We start from the raw sequence: 19,991 nt of genomic DNA, 5'->3' as shown, positions 1-19,991 counted from the left end.
TGTTACCGATTTCAGCTAACAGCCTTCATCAATGCTAATGAAATCTTTCATACATTTCCATATAAATACTAATCCTAATCAGCCCCCCTGAACAAGAAAATCAGTTGTTCCTAATTATTCATTAGTTGCAAACAGGTTTTCTTAAGAAGCACAAAACTTTACAAAAAATTATTATGCAAATAAAGCATAGTTATCTCATATCCCTTTATACAGAAGGTGATACAAAGTTTGAACATAAATTCATTTCAGATCATATTTCAATATTCATATATCTTGTATCCAATAACTCGATTATATCTTATAGTATTTATATAAATAATGAATATAAGGTCTAATCCATCTTGATATTACTGCTACCAATATAGAACATTTTTATTGGAAAAAAATATTCATAGTTAAAGAACCACACTGTAGAACAAACCAAACCTCAGACCAGATGAATTCACTCAGTTTAGTACACAGACTGATTTTTTAAAATACCAGTAGTTTCTCTGACATCTCACCCTCTTTATTCAACTTTCATATTGGCACCTTACAAAAATTAGATCCTTTGTCATCATAATCAAACTAAAATTAATTTGTAACCCCCATCATAGGCCTCTCTTCATTACTCAACATTCCTCCATAATTACAGGTTACTACCAGGCCCTCTCTCTATGTGGCGACATTCACCCCAACCCTGGACCAATCAACCATTCTGTCCCAAACCTTTCTTCTAATGCCAAAAACCTCTGCTTCACTACAATTAACGTATGTAGTACCTGTAACAAAACCACTGAATTCCATGCCTGGCTCTCTCACTTCTCCCCAGATATTGTAGCACTCACAGAGACCTGAATAAAACCACATATTGCTAACACTGAAATAATCCCTCCAGGATATAATATACATAGAAATGACTGGCTACATAAAAAAGGTGGAGGTGTCACATTAATCTACTGTGAAACTTTAGCTATTACACCATATGATAAACCTATACCAACATTCGGAAATATGGAATTATTACTAGTTAACCTTCACATCAACAACAGAAAACAATTATGTATTGCTGTACTCTATATTCCCCCACGTCAAAACATACCTACTCTGGAATATCTACTATCCTGGACCACCCTCAATATATCAAATGAAACCATCATTCTTGGCAACACAAATAGAAACTGGCAAACTCTCATCTCTGACTCCCCAGTAAATAGTATTAACTTGCACAGGTTAACTCAACTCATCTCTAACCCCACTTGTAAGGCAAAAAAAACAAACAGAATCAACCCTAGACTAGATACTCATCTCACACCCTCAAAAATACACCAAGGCAGGGACCCTACCCAATACCTTTAGTGACCATCTTCCTGCCTATATCCATAGAACTCAATTTTAAATTGACAAATTGCATTGTCTAAGAACAACTAGGTATCTTACCCATTTCAATGAACAACTATTCTTAGAGTCTCTAAAAACCCACAACTGGTCCCCTACCAAATTTCTTCCACTGGATGACGCAGTCAACTACTTCAATAAATCTTTTTAGATATTCTAGACAGTCTTGCCCCCACACGTACCAAAAGAGTAAAGCCTAACCATGGCCCATAGCTAACTAAACAAATTAAACAGTTACTTACCTCCAGGGATAAATCCTGGAAGGAATGGCATAGAAACCGAACCCCACAACTTGACCTCAGATATAAACAACTCCGTAACAATGCCAAAAAGGAAGACGTCAATGATAAAAAAGCTATTTCTCCACTAAACTCACTGCCCAACAAAATAACCCCAAATTGTTTTGGAACTCTCTTTCCTCTCTCCTAAATCCTGGTACTCAACACAAGCCCTCCCCATCTCCTAAAAAAGACCCTCAAGAAATTGCCCAAGACTTCAATTCTCATTTTATTGATTCTATCCAAAAACTTGTTAATGATTTCTCTCTACAAACTAACAAAAGTATAATTGGTAACATAAACAACAATCCACTCTCTAACCACTCCCCCCACATCAATTGTAATTCCAATAAAAAAATCCACTCCTCTATTTACATTACAACCAGCACCCACCTCTCTAGTTCGTAAAGTGCTCTCAAAACTAAAACCATGCTCCCCTTCTTCTGATGGCCTTCCAGCTGAATACCTAAAACTTGCAGCAGATTCTATAGCTCTTCCAATTAGCATTCTCATTAACTGATCAATCTCTGAAGCATATGTCCCACAACTATGGAAAAACTCAATTATTACTCCCCTTTACAAAGGCGGTAACATCAGTTATCTATCTAACTAATGGCCAATCTCAATACTTTCACCTCTATCTAAAATTTTAAAAAAGTGTATTCATTCTCAATTGCTAAAACATCTCACAGACAATAACCTACTTGCACCCACCCAACATGGTTATTCGGTCAGCACACAGCACAACAGCCTGTCATTTACCAAAACTGTATACAAAGCTCTTGGTGCAGCTCTACTAACATCAGTGATCCTACTAGATCTATCAAAAGCTTTTGATACAGTGTCCCACTCAAAACTACTTTTTCAATTTGAGACCGTAAACTGCTCCCCACACATGCTATCCTGTTTCCATAAGTATCTATACAACAGAAAACAATCTGTTAGATGGCAAAGTAAGCAATCTGATTAGCTACTGAGCAACACAGGCATTCCCCAAGGGTCTGTTCTTGGGCCCTTGCTTTTTAACATATTTATGAATAATCTCCATAAGGCATCCCTGCAAAGTACACTCATTCAATACGTGGACAATTCGACAATAATTACATCCTCTAACAACATCTCAAATCTCCTAAAGTTAATACAAAATGCATTTACTTCCATTGAATCTTGGATTAACAAAGCTCAACTGCTACTTAATCCCAAAAAATCAAAACTTTTACTCTTCACAACCAAACCTCTAACTCTAGACTTTAAAATATTCTCTCAAAACAAAACAGAAATTGAAATTGTAAAAACAGCCAAACTACCTGGCATCACAACTGATGACAAACTATCCTTTGAGAATCATATACTCAACTTAATCAAAAAGACCCATTTTAAGCTAGGCAAACTCTATAGGCATAAACTCTATTTGGACAAGTCTACCAAGTTGAAACTAGCTAATAGTCTACGTCTACCCTCCCTCCTCGATGGTTGCCCCATTTTCACCAACCTACACACATCTCTCCTGAACAAACTGCAGTCATGCTACTATAAAATTGCCAAGTTTGTCTCCAACATGCCAACTCGCACACATCATTGCCTGGCCATTACATCTATAAACTGGTTGGAGTTCCCTCATTACCTAATTACTCCCAACTTACTCCCACCTACAAACTACTAAATAATCCAAACTTCTGTCCATCCCTTCAAACTGTAATACAAACACACACCCCTACTCAACATCTTAGGTCCTCTAACAAACAACTCTTAACCATAACTAAACCGAACAAAAGAGCTGGACAATGTCTCTATTCCCATGCCATTGCCAAACTTTGGAATGCACTCCCTCCCTCTCTCTCTTACGCAACTAGACTCTTTAAAAACATTTAAATTTGCACTAAAAGAATACAATCTCAATAACCTTGTCTGTTCTTGTCATATAATTAAACCACCTTAAAAGTTTTGGCCATTATACTCTACAAATACTTTTACTAACTTAATACAGTTGTTATTTACACTATCTGTCTTCGTATCCAATCTCTCTTGCTTTCTTTATTTCTGTGGCTGAATAAACAGAATTTGATTAAACAGTATTCTTATTTATGAGAATATACAAACAGAATTACTAAAAATCTAACACACTGGGTTTATTTTTCTTGTATTGTATACCTCTAAATATGTATTTGTCTTGTATATCTACTTCACTTTCTATTGTGTAAAAACCTTCTTGACTTTCAAAGTTAAGCTGATGTTACTTAAAAATTTCTGTGACTGTATGGAGCTTTTCTCCCCGGGCCTCCACTGAAAATGGGTCATTGGCCCAGTGGACTTTCCCGGTTAACAAATGTCAATAAATAAATAAATCTTCTGCAGTAAAAGTTAACAGCAAAACTTCAAACTCTTATACCATCAAGAGCAAGTAACACTTCTCTGGCGCCTTGGCTTTCAGAAAAGCCTTTTCAGAGTGCATCTTTCTGCTGGTCAGCATACACTTAAATACATGCATTTGATCAATTAAATAATCATTCAATTAAGAATTTACTAAAAAAGCCAACTAAAAAGATTAACTTTTGATATTCTTTTTAGCCTTCTTTTATTAAATGCTTTCAAGAGAATTCCCTATTCAAACCTTTTGGAAACATTGCATCATACTTTAAAATAAATATTGCTAGCTTCCTTCTTGAACGTTCCTTAATTTTTTCATCAGTACTAAACCTAGTATTTACTTGTTCCAAAACTGTTGTCTGTAACCCCTGTGGGTCTCCATTATGGTGTTCCTTAAAGTGCATAGCTACATGACTCTCAAATATTTGCTTCTTGATGTTCCTTATGTGTTCTTTTAATCTTGCAGCAAAACTTCTCTTGTTCTTCCCAATATAAAATAATCCACAAGGACATTTTAAACTATATATAATCTGTTCAATATTGCAAGTGAAATTGCCTCTTCTATGAAATGTTTTTCCATTAATGCTTTCAAAACTGTCAACTATGTGTTTGCTTACTGTGCAAGTGTCACATGGAAAAGTTCGATATCTCACTATATTATTTATATGTTTTTTGGTCTTTCAAATTTTCCATGTACTAACATGTCCTTAAGACTCCTGCCTCTTTTATATGAAAAACAAAGTTTAACATTTTTAGGCAGGATTTTTCTTTCTGTATATAGGTGTGTGTGTATATATATATATATATATATATATATATATATATATATATATATATATCTACACACACCTATATACAAAAAAAAAAATCCTGCCTAAAAATGTTAAACTTTTTATATATATATATATATATATATATATATATATATATATATATATATATATATAGGATCTGCGGTGGTGCAGTGGTAGCGTTGTTGCCTCACAGCAAGAGGTTCTCCCGTTCGATTCTCGGCTGGAGTGCGGGGAGTGCCTTCTGTGTGGAGTCTGCATGTCCTCCCCAAGGTTGGGTGGGCGCTCGAAAGACATGCGTAAATGGGTGTGCCTTTGTTGAAAGTTGAAAATCGAGCTGGCACCTCGGCGTTCGTCAAAATCTACTGCCAATCATTAGCGGACCAGAGTTCCACTGTGGCACCGGGAAAAGCCGAAAGACAACAACACAACAACATATATATATATATATATATATATATATATATATATATATATATATATATATATATATGTATATAGGAAATATTCATAGTTGTTCATTGATGCCTGGAGAAAATAAAGCACCTAAGCTAATTATCCACTTGCGTTCCTTATAATTTAAGGGAATGTAATGCATCCTGAAACATATTTTTATGTAAAATCCTGTCAATAATAGTAAAGGAAAACCTAGCAGTAGGGTGTTTCAAGAAATGTTTACACAAAGCATTTGTATACCTACCACATCTGATCACTCAAATGTTGTGATATCCTTAACCTAAAGGGACGTGAAGTCTGCCCCACGTAGAATGCAGGACAAGAACATTTTGCCATATAAATAACCCAATCTAAACTACAATTGCCATAAATTAAAATATCAAAAACCTTTGAACAGTTGGAAGAGGTAAAGGAGCTTGCTTTAGGAACAAAATGACAAAAACTACAATGCCCACAGTGGTGGCATCCCAAACATTTCCTGCCATCTAACCTCATCTGTGTATCAATTACATTAGTTTTCTGATTTCTTTTATAATGATTAAAGCAGACCCCCATAGTCTTGCCTCTCCTATATGAAAAACTACATCTGGCAGAAAGAATTTCTTGAAGCCCATCTTCCATAAGCAACACATCCCAATGGCAATGTATATTTTTTTGCAGAAAAGTACTGTTACTCCCATAATCCATAAGGAATCTAATAGATGACCCTTGCAAATTAGATTTTATTCAATATTGCAATGTATATTTTCTATGGGTTTTTTTCGAACTGCAACTAATGCCCATGTGATATTTCCCATTTGATAACCCCTGTCTTGAAACCTAAGAACCATATCCTGGGCTTGCATCTCAAAATCTTCATTAGCTGAGCATATCCTTTTAAGTCTCAAGAACTGTGATTGTGGAATATTTTAATCATATGTTGCAGATGGCAACAAGTAGCATGCAACAGAGTATTAAACTGAGGATCTTTTCTATATATAGAGCTATTCAACATTCCATCCCCCATAACCGTCACTTGAACATCCAAAAATGTAATGGTTTGGGCATGATAGCTTACAGTAAAAGTAATACCCCATTTATTCTCATTGAGATATTGTACGAATTCCTGTAGATATATCAAATCAGACTGCCAAACAAGCCAACAATTGTCTAGATAATGATGCCATATATCCATGGCATCAAGAAAAATGTGTCTATTATCATAAATCCATAATTCTACATAATGAACTGTGAATTCAAGGACATGTGGGTACTATATGGACGGTATCTGGATGATATGGTCTTATTTTGGCATGGGAGCGAAGATGACCTGAATAGGTTCTTCGTTTACATCAACACCACCAACTTTTTGAAATTTACCATGACCAAGGACCTTGACACCTTGAATTATCTGGATGTTACAATTAATAAAGATCACTTTAAGGGTAGGTTTAATTCACACCTTTATAGAAAACCTACCTATTCTAACTCTTTGTTGCATTTTGAGAGTTGCCACCCTCTGCATCAGAAAAAATCCCTTGTCAAGGGTCAATATGTGAGATTGGCCAGAATGATGTCTGACCAGGATGATTTTATTAAAGAATGTGATGTCCTAATGGGTATGTTGCAGAAAAGAGGTTACCCCTTTAACTTTGTCAATGACATAGCTGAAGAAGTCAAATCAAAAAGAGCTGGGGGTATTTATTCTACACTCTTGGAGAAGCCTGAAGATTTGAATAGAACCTCTGGTTTGGTAAAAACTGACAGTTTAGTAGGGCATGTGTCCTGCCCTTCACCAGGGATTTTTGTTAACATTAGAAGCATCATTTATGATTTTTGGACCATTTTTTGTTTGGATGAGAAGATCAACAAAAGGTTGAGGGGAAACCTTTTGTGGTTTACAAAAAGGGCACCTCCTTGAAAGGCCTGGTGGAGAGGAAAAAGTTAAAGGCAGGCCTTGGTGGAACTTTTAAATGTGGGAGGTGTGGACAATGCCTCTATATATTGGACACTGATTCCATTAGAGTCAGGAACTATGGTAAAATTACTACTATTAAGAAGTGTTACTGTTACACCAAGGGAGTGGTATATATTGCAACCTGTATGGTATGTGAGGGGTACTATGTGGGGAAGACAATCAGAGTCCTCAGACAAAGAATATATCAACACAACTATGATATACTAAAAAACAAAGAAACCAATGCTTTATTTAAGCATATAAAGGTACATCAGACACATTATTTTAAATTTTTTTGTACTTGAACAAGTAGACCTGGGTCCACGAGGGGGGCCCGATGATGACTTCCTTGAATATTTAGAGCTCAAGTGGCAGATTAAATTAAATGCATGTCAACCACCTGGGCTCAATGACAAGTTATCCATTAGTTCTGTATTAAAACTAAAATCAGCTTTTTTATGTGATTTTATTCAAGATCTGTGTTTTAAATCATACTTCAATATACAATATATTAATGTCTATGTGGTTGGTAGGTGGCAATTGGTGTGTTGTAGTGGGCAGTTACTGTGATTATGTGTTACTTTCGTTTTAAACTGCTTAATTATTTTACAGGAAATGATGTTTGCTTTGTCAACCAATGGCTGTAAGGGTTAGGATATTTAAATATGGCATTTTCTGTTTGTTCTTGTTCTGATGAAGTCTTGTGATTTTGACAAAAGCGCTTAACTTTTTTCAATAAATTTTCTGGATTTAATGCTGCAGTGTTCCTTTGGTGATCCTCTTCATATATTTTTTACTTGGTTTTGGTGTTCGTTGTTTCTAACAAAAATTAAACAATACTAACACAACTCGTATAAACCTGCTCTTTAACTTCCACCACTATCAGTGCAATGACTCCATCATATAGAATCAAAAACAAAACAAAAAAAAATAATTTTGTTTTTCTCCCAATATGACACAGATGAGGGCCCGGTCTAAACCCACTAAACAGCAACTAAGCAACATATAACCATATATTGCAAGCATCAAAATGATTGTAAATAGAAGATCCTATGCAGAAACTACTTCAAATAACAAAAAATATATACACTATTATGGACTATCCAAAAATGCATCCACTATATCGAGTCTTTATCCACATTTTCCTACTTTGTTATGCTGTGTTGTTCCAAAACAGTATACAAAATTCATTATAAAAAATATACATAAACGTGATTGTAGTAATAACCCAAGACACCAAGATTCACTTAATATTCCTCATAACTAGTAATAAATTCCCAATATTCAAAATAAATTGGGAATAACCCAGCCAATTATTTCTAAATTTGAAATAATGGCCTTAGACTTGCATGTTTTGCTTATTAACGCCTTAATCAAGATGCCAAATCAAATATACATTCACCCCAAAAAATTTTAAGGTGAATAATCTGACCAGCTATATATATAAACAAATAGAGGTCACAACATGCTGGCGTCTTTCAAAAAAAATGGAGGTAGAATCCCTTAAATTCACAACCACAAGTTGCATATATCTATTGCAATAAACTTAGCATACATAAAGGACTGCTCCAACATTAACTAGACATAATCGACAGACCATGCTGCTTTGCCAGGGATAGCATGCACTTGTCCCCTCTAGGCTTTTGAATATGGGCATAGACATCATCTGCCACAATAGTGCCTTTTTTCACAATACCAACCAAATATACCTATCAATATAATGAAACAAGCAAAGGAAACATTAAGGTTTTATTTATCAAAAGTAGGAGCCTAAACAAAAAGCTCCACTCTCTACAAGCCCTCCTCACCCTAGAGAAAGTGGAAATCTGTGTAGTGACTGAAATGAGGTTTACAATGGTTTACACTGAAAATTTCTAATGCGTTTTGCAAACTTTTAATGTTGAAAGACAGTTTTCAAAGTTGAATACTGGTGATTTGAAATATGTTGTACCCGCAACAGCGAATGCTAGTGTGCATTTGCTGTTGTGAGATCAACATATTGATTGGAGATCACACTACAGTGGCGATCGGGACCTTTGCCCTTTTCCGCACTAGTGCGATCTCAGAGTTGTAATATATAAGTAGCAGGGGTATGTTGAACATCACTGGATGTTCAGGTAAGTTTGAAAATGTCAAGTCGAATTTGACTTGTTGACATTTTTCATGTTTCGTTATTTTGGTTGGTCGATGTTAATTTTAACAATGTTTTTTGAGTAAGTGATTACTCGTAAAAATGTTGTTGAAATTTTGATAGTAAACCATTTAAACAGTGGAAAGTACTGTGATTGTGCAGGTCTATAATGCCTTCCACACTTTTAAAACAACCATTCTGCAAGAGGGAAAAAAAGGTGGAGGTTTCTCGATCTTCATTCAGAAGTAACCCACATCAAGGCTCGTTAAGTAGCATGATACACATAAAGTTCTACATGCCAAACCACCATCAAAGAAATTCCTTACCACATAATGACTAGTTATAGAACTCAGTCTATGATTCAAGATAGCCACACCACCTGTCTACAAGAATTGGAGTCACTCAGTATTAAACCCAGTAACATTTTCCCAGGTGATTTAATCTACCTGACTATAGACTGGGAAACCTATACCACCTCTAGTACACAAGCACACAGATTCCTGGACTTTATCAATACAAACACCCTGGAACAACTAGTTGGAGTACACTATGGGGAATAACATCTTAGACCTTGTTATTCTAATATGGGAGCAATCTTGTATCATCCCTTACATATTTTTGAAACTTTTTAGGTCTGTCTCATTTGAATTGAAATTGAATCGAGGGACCACTTCCACACCGGTGTCTTTAAAAATTTCTCCATGACTAATTATCTACTCCTACATAATAGACACGCAAGCTTTAAATTTCCATCAAACCCAGTTAACTCCACTGAATATGTTGAAACAAACACCACTATGCTGTATCAGCATGTAAACAACTGCATAGACGCAACTGTTCTCAGTGGAAAGAAGTGAAGAGCATACCAGAAAAATAACCCCCCTGGTGCAACATAATATCAACAAGCTTGACAATTATAGGAAAAGATTATTGACTATGTTAAGAAGATTTATACGCAGAATGATACAGCCCCTGCCAGTAAATTAAAAAAAGCAACTCAGGTGTTTTATTTAAATCTACTAAAGCCAAGTCTGATGTGAAAATAGCCATCCATGGTAAGGAAAATCACAAAGGATTTTTCGTTCATAATTTCAGCAGCAAATCCAACAATGCACTGAACTGATTGTAAACAGTGTTACCTACGCTAAAGTTGAAGCTGAAGATATAGTTAACCTACTCACCAATAAATTCAGTTCAGACTTTACCAACCCTCTTCCCTCAGGCTATCTCACACGAAATAGCTAAAACTGATTCAACACCAGGAATCACACAAAACCTAGTCCTGAGAGCAGGATCAAAAGCAAAAAAATACTGGGTCAATGGGTCCTGACCATATCCCAGAATGTATCCTGAATAATATAAAGCATGATTTAGCCACACCCATAAAAACACTGTTCATCCTTAGCCTCCATACATGTTTTTGTACCAAGCGTATGAAGAACAGCAACAACTATTCCCCTACATAAAGGAGAGTCTGCCATGGACCCAGGCAATTACAGATCCATAAGACTAACCAGCCTCATATGCAAATCCATGGAATTAATCAATAAAAACATAAGGAACCTCCAAACACTGGATTAATCTCAGTTTAGATTCATCAAAGGCAGGTTATGCTTACTCAACCTGGTGGATTCTTTTTTTTGAAAATTCACTAAAGCAATGGATGAAGGTAAAACAGTAGACACACAGCCTACTTCAATGTGGTCAAGAGTTTTGACACAATCTCCCACTCAGACTGTCAGAAAAATATGTATTAATGTGTGTATTAGCAATATGCTTAGTGCATTTAGAGCTTGAAAAGGGTTAACACATTTATTCTATTTCATACTGCATAAATCGGTACAAACTGCAGATGCTTTCTGACCTTGTATTGTCAGCTAAAATCTTTGCTTATGCTTGGAACTTTACTGAGAAGCAGATGATTTCTGCTTGTGTTAGGAAAATAATGAATAGAACAATACTACTTGTATAAATATTATGAGGCTTAGACAAGAAGTTCCGCTTGTGCTGTGAAAAAATACACAGCTGTAGAAGCTATAGATAATTTGAACAAAGACTGCTTGAAAATATGAACTGTAATCAGCATTTGCTTATGCCTGAGTTAGAAAGTACCTTGAAATGTAACACATGCATTAGAACTATACAATAGTAGCTTGTAATGGGCTGGTGCCCACCAAGGCCAGGTTGTTTTTCTCAAAAAGTTTCTCACAAATCTAGTCAAGTCAGCAGAAAATCTGAGTAACATCTGCTGTAGAACAATACTGAAAGTTGTGTTTGATTACGTCAGCCATAGAAGGCCATGTCTTGTAAAACAGTATAAGAATAGCATACTTCCTGTTAGCAGTTAGGCAAAAATCTTGTATTTGCATGTTTTTGTCTCCTTGCTGCAAGTTATTAAATGTGCCTTAACTGAACCTTAGGTGTATTGGTCTTTGAATTTTTTTCCTTTGACACAGACATAGCAGAAAAGCTTAATAAAATAGGAATAAACCCCTTTATTACCCTCTAAATTGCCAAACTGGCTTACAGGTAGGATGCAAGAGATTAAAATAGGGAAGTTACCTCCATGAAAAGACCAATCACTAGTGGAGTCCCCAGAGTTTGGTGCTGGGACCTCTTCTATTTCTCAGAAGTAAAAGTCAATACCAAAGGACTTTGGTTAAGTTTGAGGATGACTGTAAGCTAGAAGCAGTGAATAAATCCCCAAAGAACATACAGGAAGGCTTGACCCAATCAAATAACTGGTGCCAAATGCATGAACTAAATCCTAATGCCAAGAAAATGCATTGTCTCCTTTGGAATGTCCACTTCCATAGGAAATGAGCACATTGACAACACACCAGTATGAACTGATCCAGCAGTTTGGTTGGTGGGAACTTATGTGGACAGTGATCTAACTTTTGACCAGCATTTGTCCACTGTGGTAAGAAAGTCATATATATTGTGCAGCTCATAAACAAGGGGATTGCTTCAAGGTCCAGGGATATCACTCCCCCCCATCTTTACACAGCCCTCATTAAACCAGTCATTGAATATAATGCCCTTTTGACATGTATCTGTCCAGACACATGCAATAACTTGAGCACCTGCAGAGGTACCTTACAAAAAGGATACAAGGCCTAAACAATATGTCCTACACAGACTACCTCAAAGTCCTATCACTATATTTCTTTTCTTGTGAACTGTGTCTAGCATTCAAGGCATCCTCTGAACTATTACTGAAAGATTTAATTCACATCAAGTCATATGGTGTCAAATACTTGATCCAGGGGCCTAAACCTCTACTGCAACTTTAACAGGATAATTTTGAGGGATATGTATTTATTGCAAAGGATACCACTACTCTAGAATAGACTCCTCATCAACGTAAAGCAAAACTTATCCCTGACCACATTCTAGTAATATCTATGTTTTGATCTATTAATTATCTCTAGAGTAATATATAAATCATGGAAAGAGTTAGGTGAATATAAACTCCAAAGAGATAGATTAAATTTAAGCACCAAAAAAGATAACTGGCTAGGCTTAACATGGATTGCAAGGGCAGTTAGCCTAGAACAATCTTATGTCTAGAACCATCTTTCTTCTGTTTAGTGTCCTTGTATTTAGACTCAGAGGGAATGTCATTAGGGGTTGGTTCATAGAAGCATGAGTAAGTGGGAGTTATCCCACCACTAATTCCAGGAGCAAGGTCACATGTGGCCTTGCTAGGGATAGGGGGCAAACATAAAAAAGGGCACATAAAGGATGGTGGCTGACAATCAGATGCTCTTAGGACAATGCCTAATGTGATACTTGGGTGAAAGAGACCTGCACCAGATTTGATGTTCTCTCCGGGTTATAATTTCTAAGAATGCTGTGCCACACTCATGCTTGAAATTGCAAAATACTTTAGACAGCTGCTTGACATTTAGGCCATACATTGGATTATCGGACACAAAATAACACAATGAAACCCTCTAATCTGATCTGCTGACTCTGCTGGGCCCAGGGAAGACACTGGGCAGGGAATAAGTAACCATAAATGCCCTAACCAAAGACTGTGTGCATTCAGAGACCATTATTTTTGTTCAGCTGGTGCTGAATGGTGCCAGTAATCCAGACTGCACTCTCTTATGGTGGGATCCAGTGGTGTCCTTTCCTCACATACCACCTAAAAAGGTAAGGACTAGAGTGTTTTTAAGCTCTCAACAGTTGAAGATGAGCTCAGCATTTGCAGGGGCCAAAAAGCCAGTTTAACAGATCTGCCTCATGAAGAAGCAGTGCCATGCCATCCATGTCTTGTTCCTTGTAATGGTGCTACAGTTAAGACCTGGGGATGTTTTGTGGTCTCTCCCACTAATCATTGAGCACAGATTCTCATCCTGGCAATGGGGTAAACCAAGAGCCTCTCTCTATGGCATCTGAATGTACAGAATGCTGGTACTCATAGCAGTTAATTGTGTTGTTCCCAAAAGCAATACAGGCAGTGCCAGATTGTGTCTTCTCAAGTAATTTAGAAATGACATGGCACTTTGTAGAGTCGTCTTAGGCAATTCATTCAGAAACTTAGCACCCATGTGCATTATCAAGAGTGAGATTCAGAAGATACAAGTGGCAAAAAAGAACTGCTGGGCACAGGGTTAGAAAGATTGCTTTTAGCTGTCAAGTGATATCGTGGAGTGTACCTACAATGGAAGCACATGCCACTGACAGGAGAAGCTTCCAAAAAGGAAATAGATTAGACTATGACTAGTGAAGAAGATGAATCCAGTTGTTGACTCAAGGAATACCTTTGATGGCAGTGCACTACACTCTTGCATCTAGAATGTTCTATATGTACTAATGAATCTTTCTCATCAACAGTGTGCAGAACTGGTGTAAAATGGCACAACTTTCACTGATCAGGCTGACATAGCAAATGTAATGGCTGATAAGTTTGGCCCTGACTTCACTCTCTACAGCTCCCACTTCCCCCTGTGAAATCCCTACTAGCATATCCCCAAACTATCAAAAGGGAGCAGGTCATGGAGGTAGTAAGGCTAAAAACATATCCCCAGTTGCCTCCTAAATAGTCTAAAAGATGACCTAGCAGGACAACTTGAGGCACTCGTCAACTACAGCCTCAAAAAAGTTACATGCTAGGTGAATGGAGGGCCATAATGGCCATCCCCTTAAATAAGGGTGAATCATCAACTGAACCTGGGAACTACAGACCCATCAGTCTTACAAGTCTAATATGCAATGCCATGAAAATGATTAACAAGGACATTGGCAACCTAGAGATAATGGGCACATCCCAGTTTGGCTACATTAAGAGAAGGTCTTGCCTACTTAACCTGGTAGACTTCTTCGAGAGAGTCACCATGGCTATGGATAAGGGGAAAATGTTGCATGCCACCCACCTTGACCTAGCCAAGGCATTCAATACAATACCCCATTCAAGTATTAATGAAAAAAAATCTAAGAACTAGGTGTAAATCCCTATATATCTCACTGAATTGTCAGCTGGCTCACAGACAGGACCCAAGAAGTCAAGAGTGGTGAGACCACCTCCACCAAGAGATTGATTACCAGTGGAGTACCCCAGGGTTCTGTGTTGGACCTGCTCCTGTTTGTCATCTAATTTTCAGAAGTCAGGGCTAATGTCAAAGGCCTCTGGCTCACCAAGTTCACAAATGACTGGAAATTGGGAGCAATCCTAGATTCTCCCCATGACACCAACATTATACAAGAGGGTCTAATACAAACAAATGACTGGTGCAAAAGCAACCAATTAAAACTCCGTGCAAAGAAATGCATTAAAGTGCCTTTGGGAGAGCATCTACCCAAACTAATTATTTCATCAATAAAACACCCCTAAGAGTTAGGGATCTGGGAACATATGTAGACAGTTATTCAGCATTTGACAAGCATGTAGCCAGGACAGTAAGAAAATCTTTCTATGTTGGCCAACTCATAAGCAAGGGTATGGCATCCAGGTCCAAGGATGAAATAGTACCACTCCACTCAGCCCTTATCAGACCCCTTATTGAGTACAATGTCTCCTTTGGCATGTTCCTAGCCAGGCACTTGCAGCAGTTGGAATACCCTCAAATGTTCCTCACCAGGAGAATCCAGGGTATGAAAAACCTGTCATACACAGATCGTCTTAAGGTCATATCTCTGTCTCCTACAGGTTACTGAGAGGCGATGTATGCCTAACATATAAGGAGTCCTCAGATCCAGCTCTGATGGATCTCTGGCAAATCCACATGGCAAACACCAGAAACCCTAGATTCAAGGACCTGAATTTTATCTGCAACATAAACAGAGCCTGTTGGGGGGACCAATATGTGTCTCAAAGGATCCCTGCTCTACAGAATAAGCCCCCCCCACCACCTACATGAAACAGAGTTCATTCCTGACTCTGTTCAAAAGAAACCTTGATCAGTGGATAGGAAATTGCAAATTCAGCTGTGGCCTGGCCCCCATGTATCTGACGGACAGATGTTGATATTAAGTAAATTAACCCCAACTAACATATTCTTACACACACACAAAACCATTAGCTACCTCCTTACTAACATGCCCCACCATATAGGCATTCAAGGAACTCTGGAACAAAACTGGGTCGGGTTGCATGGCTAGGCTTATAAAGATGCTGGGTTTCATTCACCTAGCATGAACCTCTGAGTTGTGCCACAGAAATCATGGGAATCATAGATGTCTGTATGGTATGCTCTTGATTTTTTTTAGTAATTTACCTAAAAATGATGAATTTCATTTTTTTTATCTGTCACCATGCAATTCTGCTGAAATATGTGTTTTTTACTTCATACAGTTGATTCTTAATTTGAAGCTGCCTATCATATTCACTTTCTATAGTTCTTCATTTACAACTTTTCTAAAGTAATACCAATCCTTTTTAGTTTTCATATAAACTTTTCATGTTTACTTTTATCTATCTAATTCTTCATGTGTTAATGGGCAAATTAAAATGTCCCACAATATTAAACTTAGATTTTATTTCACACTTGCTCACACTAATTACACCTTCTGTTAGTACTATTAGAAATTAAATACAATTTAAAAAAAAAAAACTTTAGGCTGTCCAGTATATTGTAGCCTGCTTTTAATGCCTTCTATATTAACAATACAGGATAAATTACATATTTTGGTCTTTTTGATTTATTGTGACCCAACCTTCCCATGCTACATTCCAAATATCCACATTATCATGAATTTTAGAAATATTATGCACTTCTTTACACATATTTAAGGTAGTTATGAAATATCCATTTCTTCAGTGATATCAGTTGTAAACTAAAAAAAATTGTCTTTTTAGTAAAGTCTGCCCCTAAAAATATAGGTTCATAGGTTTCATAGGTTCATACTAGGCTATCTGCCCTAGGGCATTTATAAGCCTAGCCAGAGTGTGTATGGCTTTCGCCACCCATTTTAAATTAATTTTGCTATGCCCTTTTTCGAGGTTAGTATACTGTGCCTCTGTCTAACAGTGACACAGAAGTGATACCCGGGGTAAACCTACAATCTCCCATCCACTCATCAAGATTCCTCTTGAAGAGAGTCAATGAGGGACTCTGCCTAACCTGGACTGGGATTTTATTCCAGAGTAAAGGGAGCCTATGGGTTATGAATGTACTCGTTCCCAGGATATACCATATATCTTTCAGTTAGTTGTACCATAAAATGAGTTAATAAGTCCACAGTTTCAAAAGTGACATCACATAGTTTATCCCATGCAATATATATCACCTTACTTACTATCTGTTTTAACTTTAATTCAGACCATAGGACATTTTCTATCAACTGCTTTCCTCTACAGACTTTTATCAACCAAGCTGGCTTTTCTGCATAACTCCTTCTGGTTTCACTTCCTCCAATGCTCACTCTATTGATTTCCCATGTCACAATCTAAGTTAGAGTCCAAAAGACTCCTCTCAGCTGCTTTTATAGTGTAATGGGAAGACAGAAACATATTAAAATAAATGTAAGTTCTACTTCATATTCTGAGTGCTTCAAGATGCATTAAGTGTACAGCCTTGAGAGGAAATTCCTTTCCTGTTATTGTAACAGATAGCAACGTAACTGGCATATTTCTCTGTCTGTCTAATGGCAAATTCTATAGCTGTGTTACTAAATCAAACTAATGGAGTAGAGAGTTATGTGAAAGTATCATAACGATGTCAGTGGGACCTATGCTACAACTTATCCTAATGAAGTTTTCTCAAATATAAAAGTTCATTGTAAGATGGTAAACAGAGGCCCAAAATGAGAACTGGATGCATGTTGCCTTATGTAGTAACAGAACAATGACATACTTGTATACATGTACCTTCACATGAACAGCATGAGTAAGATGAGATCCATGAGTAAGATCCAGATTTGTTAAAATGTTTTCATACCTATGAGTGCATCATGTTATACCTAATGCTTTAAGGTATAAAAAAGCTTGTCTTTATTTTAATTGTTTGGGTTCGTGTTAGATTATTGACCCACCATGAGTTGTGATTTAGAATAAATATTATATTGTATAGCCAGATATTGTCTTTGTAGTATTATTTACCTTACTAGATGGTGCCATGACTCAGATTTGAACCAGAAGTCTCAGCAGCAGCTAGTTCTCCTAACTGCAGAAAGTTTCCTGACAAAAGGGAATCCAAAACAGTAAGTGTTTTAACTTAACTTACACCTCAGTTTCATGTTGTACTTTGACTCTTAGACTGTTGTTCTTATCTGGCTGTACAAATGCTTTAGGTAAATGGGTACTAAAATTTAAGTTTTAAGGATTTTGTCATACCGTATCTGCAATAAAATGAAAAACAGGAAAAAATATAAATCTGCATGCAGTCAAGGTTTTAATCATTCCAGTACAGAGTTAGTGTGCATACAAAGATAAATTCACAGCAGGGTTTTCCTGACTATTAGGTAGATAGGACTTTGCCTTACTGTTAGAGTGACAGTGGGGAATAATGGCAGGTATAGGAAATAAGATTTCTACCCCTCCAGCATGCAAGCTGCAGGTATTTGGATAAGTCGTAAAATATTACAAAAGGAGACTCCACTTTACAATTTCCACAAACTTGGACTTTTGAGCACACTAAAATAATTAAGAGAAACTTTAAAAACAAAAATTAAAAAAAGGAAACACAATAAACATAGACCAATGGGATGTTTTTAATTATCTGTATAATGAAGCTTTTAAAAAATAAGAAGAATCTGGATTACATGGGTTAAACAATACAAATCAGAAACTATTGCAACAAGTAAGAGATCTGAAGACCATGGCAGGAAAAAAAAATATGTGATCCCTTTACCCAGCAATATCTGGAAGTACTATATCTGGCCAGAATGAGGATAAATCTGAAGAGGATTATCCACCTTTGTTCCCTTCACCCACTTTCTTGGAAGATGACAAATATCCATCTCCTACTGTCCCTTCTGCTGAAAGAAGCAGTCCAGAGAAAGAGGTAATAGAAAAAAGGGCACATGAAAATAAAGTAGGGAAGGGACAGGGAAAAGATGCGGCATAACAACACACGATAATACTCACTTCAGATGGTCTAAAGCAAAACATGATGATACTCACTTCACATGCTCTGAAGCAAAACAGGAGTAATATGAAACTGATGACAGAAATAGCACTGACGCTGGTGATGATGAAAAAGAAAGTATAACACAAGCACCCCTTAGACAAAAACTTCATGTCCACTGTCCTTGGATTCTAACAGAGTTACAACACATAGTTAAAGATTTTCCAAAAATAAAAGAAGACTCTGAAATTTGGGGAAGAAATGTGTACTATTATTGAATGCTATAACCCAAGTCTGTCAGACATGTGTCAATTATTAAAACTAGTAGTTACTCGTTAAATGTATGGAAAACTGGTTAAAGAAGCAGGGATAGGTCCACATGCAAGGATAAAAGGGAATGAGTATGAAGGGTTGAAAGAGAGGAGGGACATTTTAGGAGTATTGGACACTGAAGATGAAACACAAATATCACAGCTTCAGACAGATGATGAATTATTGCAACAGGTACCTAAAAGTACATGCACACAGCATTCTAATGAGGTAAAACAGTTAAATGTACAGAACCAGTAAGAATTTAAGTAGAGTCAAATAATCCACTTCCCAGAGTGCCACAATATTCCCTGAATCCAGAAGCAGAAGAGGGAATCCAATTTGTTATTCAGTCTCTGTTGCAGAAGGGAATAAATATCCCTATTAGAAGCTGTTGTAACACTCCCATACATCTGATTAAACAAGCCTAGCCGAAACACCTACAGGTTTGTGCAGGATTTGACAGTTGTGAAGTCAGATGTTACTTTCATCTTATCTAGTTGTACCTAATCCAGGAACTATTCTTAGCTGTAGACCACCACGGGCTACTTATTTCTCTATTATAAATTTGTGATTAGCTTTCTTTTCTATGCCTGTCACCCTGACAGTATTTGTTTGCTTTTGCATATAAAGGATAGCAGCACGCTTGGATAAGTTTACCTCAGGGATATGCTGAATCTCTGTCCACATTTTCACAAATCCGAATGAGGAACTTGGAAAGTGTACAGATTCCCTAGCAATTAGTTTTAGCATAATATGTTGATAATTTACTTGTAGCATCAGACACACTGCAGCATTGCCAAAGGATACGATTTTCCTGTTAGTTAGCAG

This window comes from Protopterus annectens, chromosome 14.part0 (genome assembly GCF_019279795.1).
Source record: "Protopterus annectens isolate FY-2018-M chromosome 14.part0, PAN1.0, whole genome shotgun sequence".
In the NCBI taxonomy this organism is placed as follows: Eukaryota; Metazoa; Chordata; order Ceratodontiformes; family Protopteridae; genus Protopterus; species Protopterus annectens.
The sequence above is the reverse complement of the archived record's forward strand: the minus strand, read 5'-3'. Positions refer to the sequence as shown.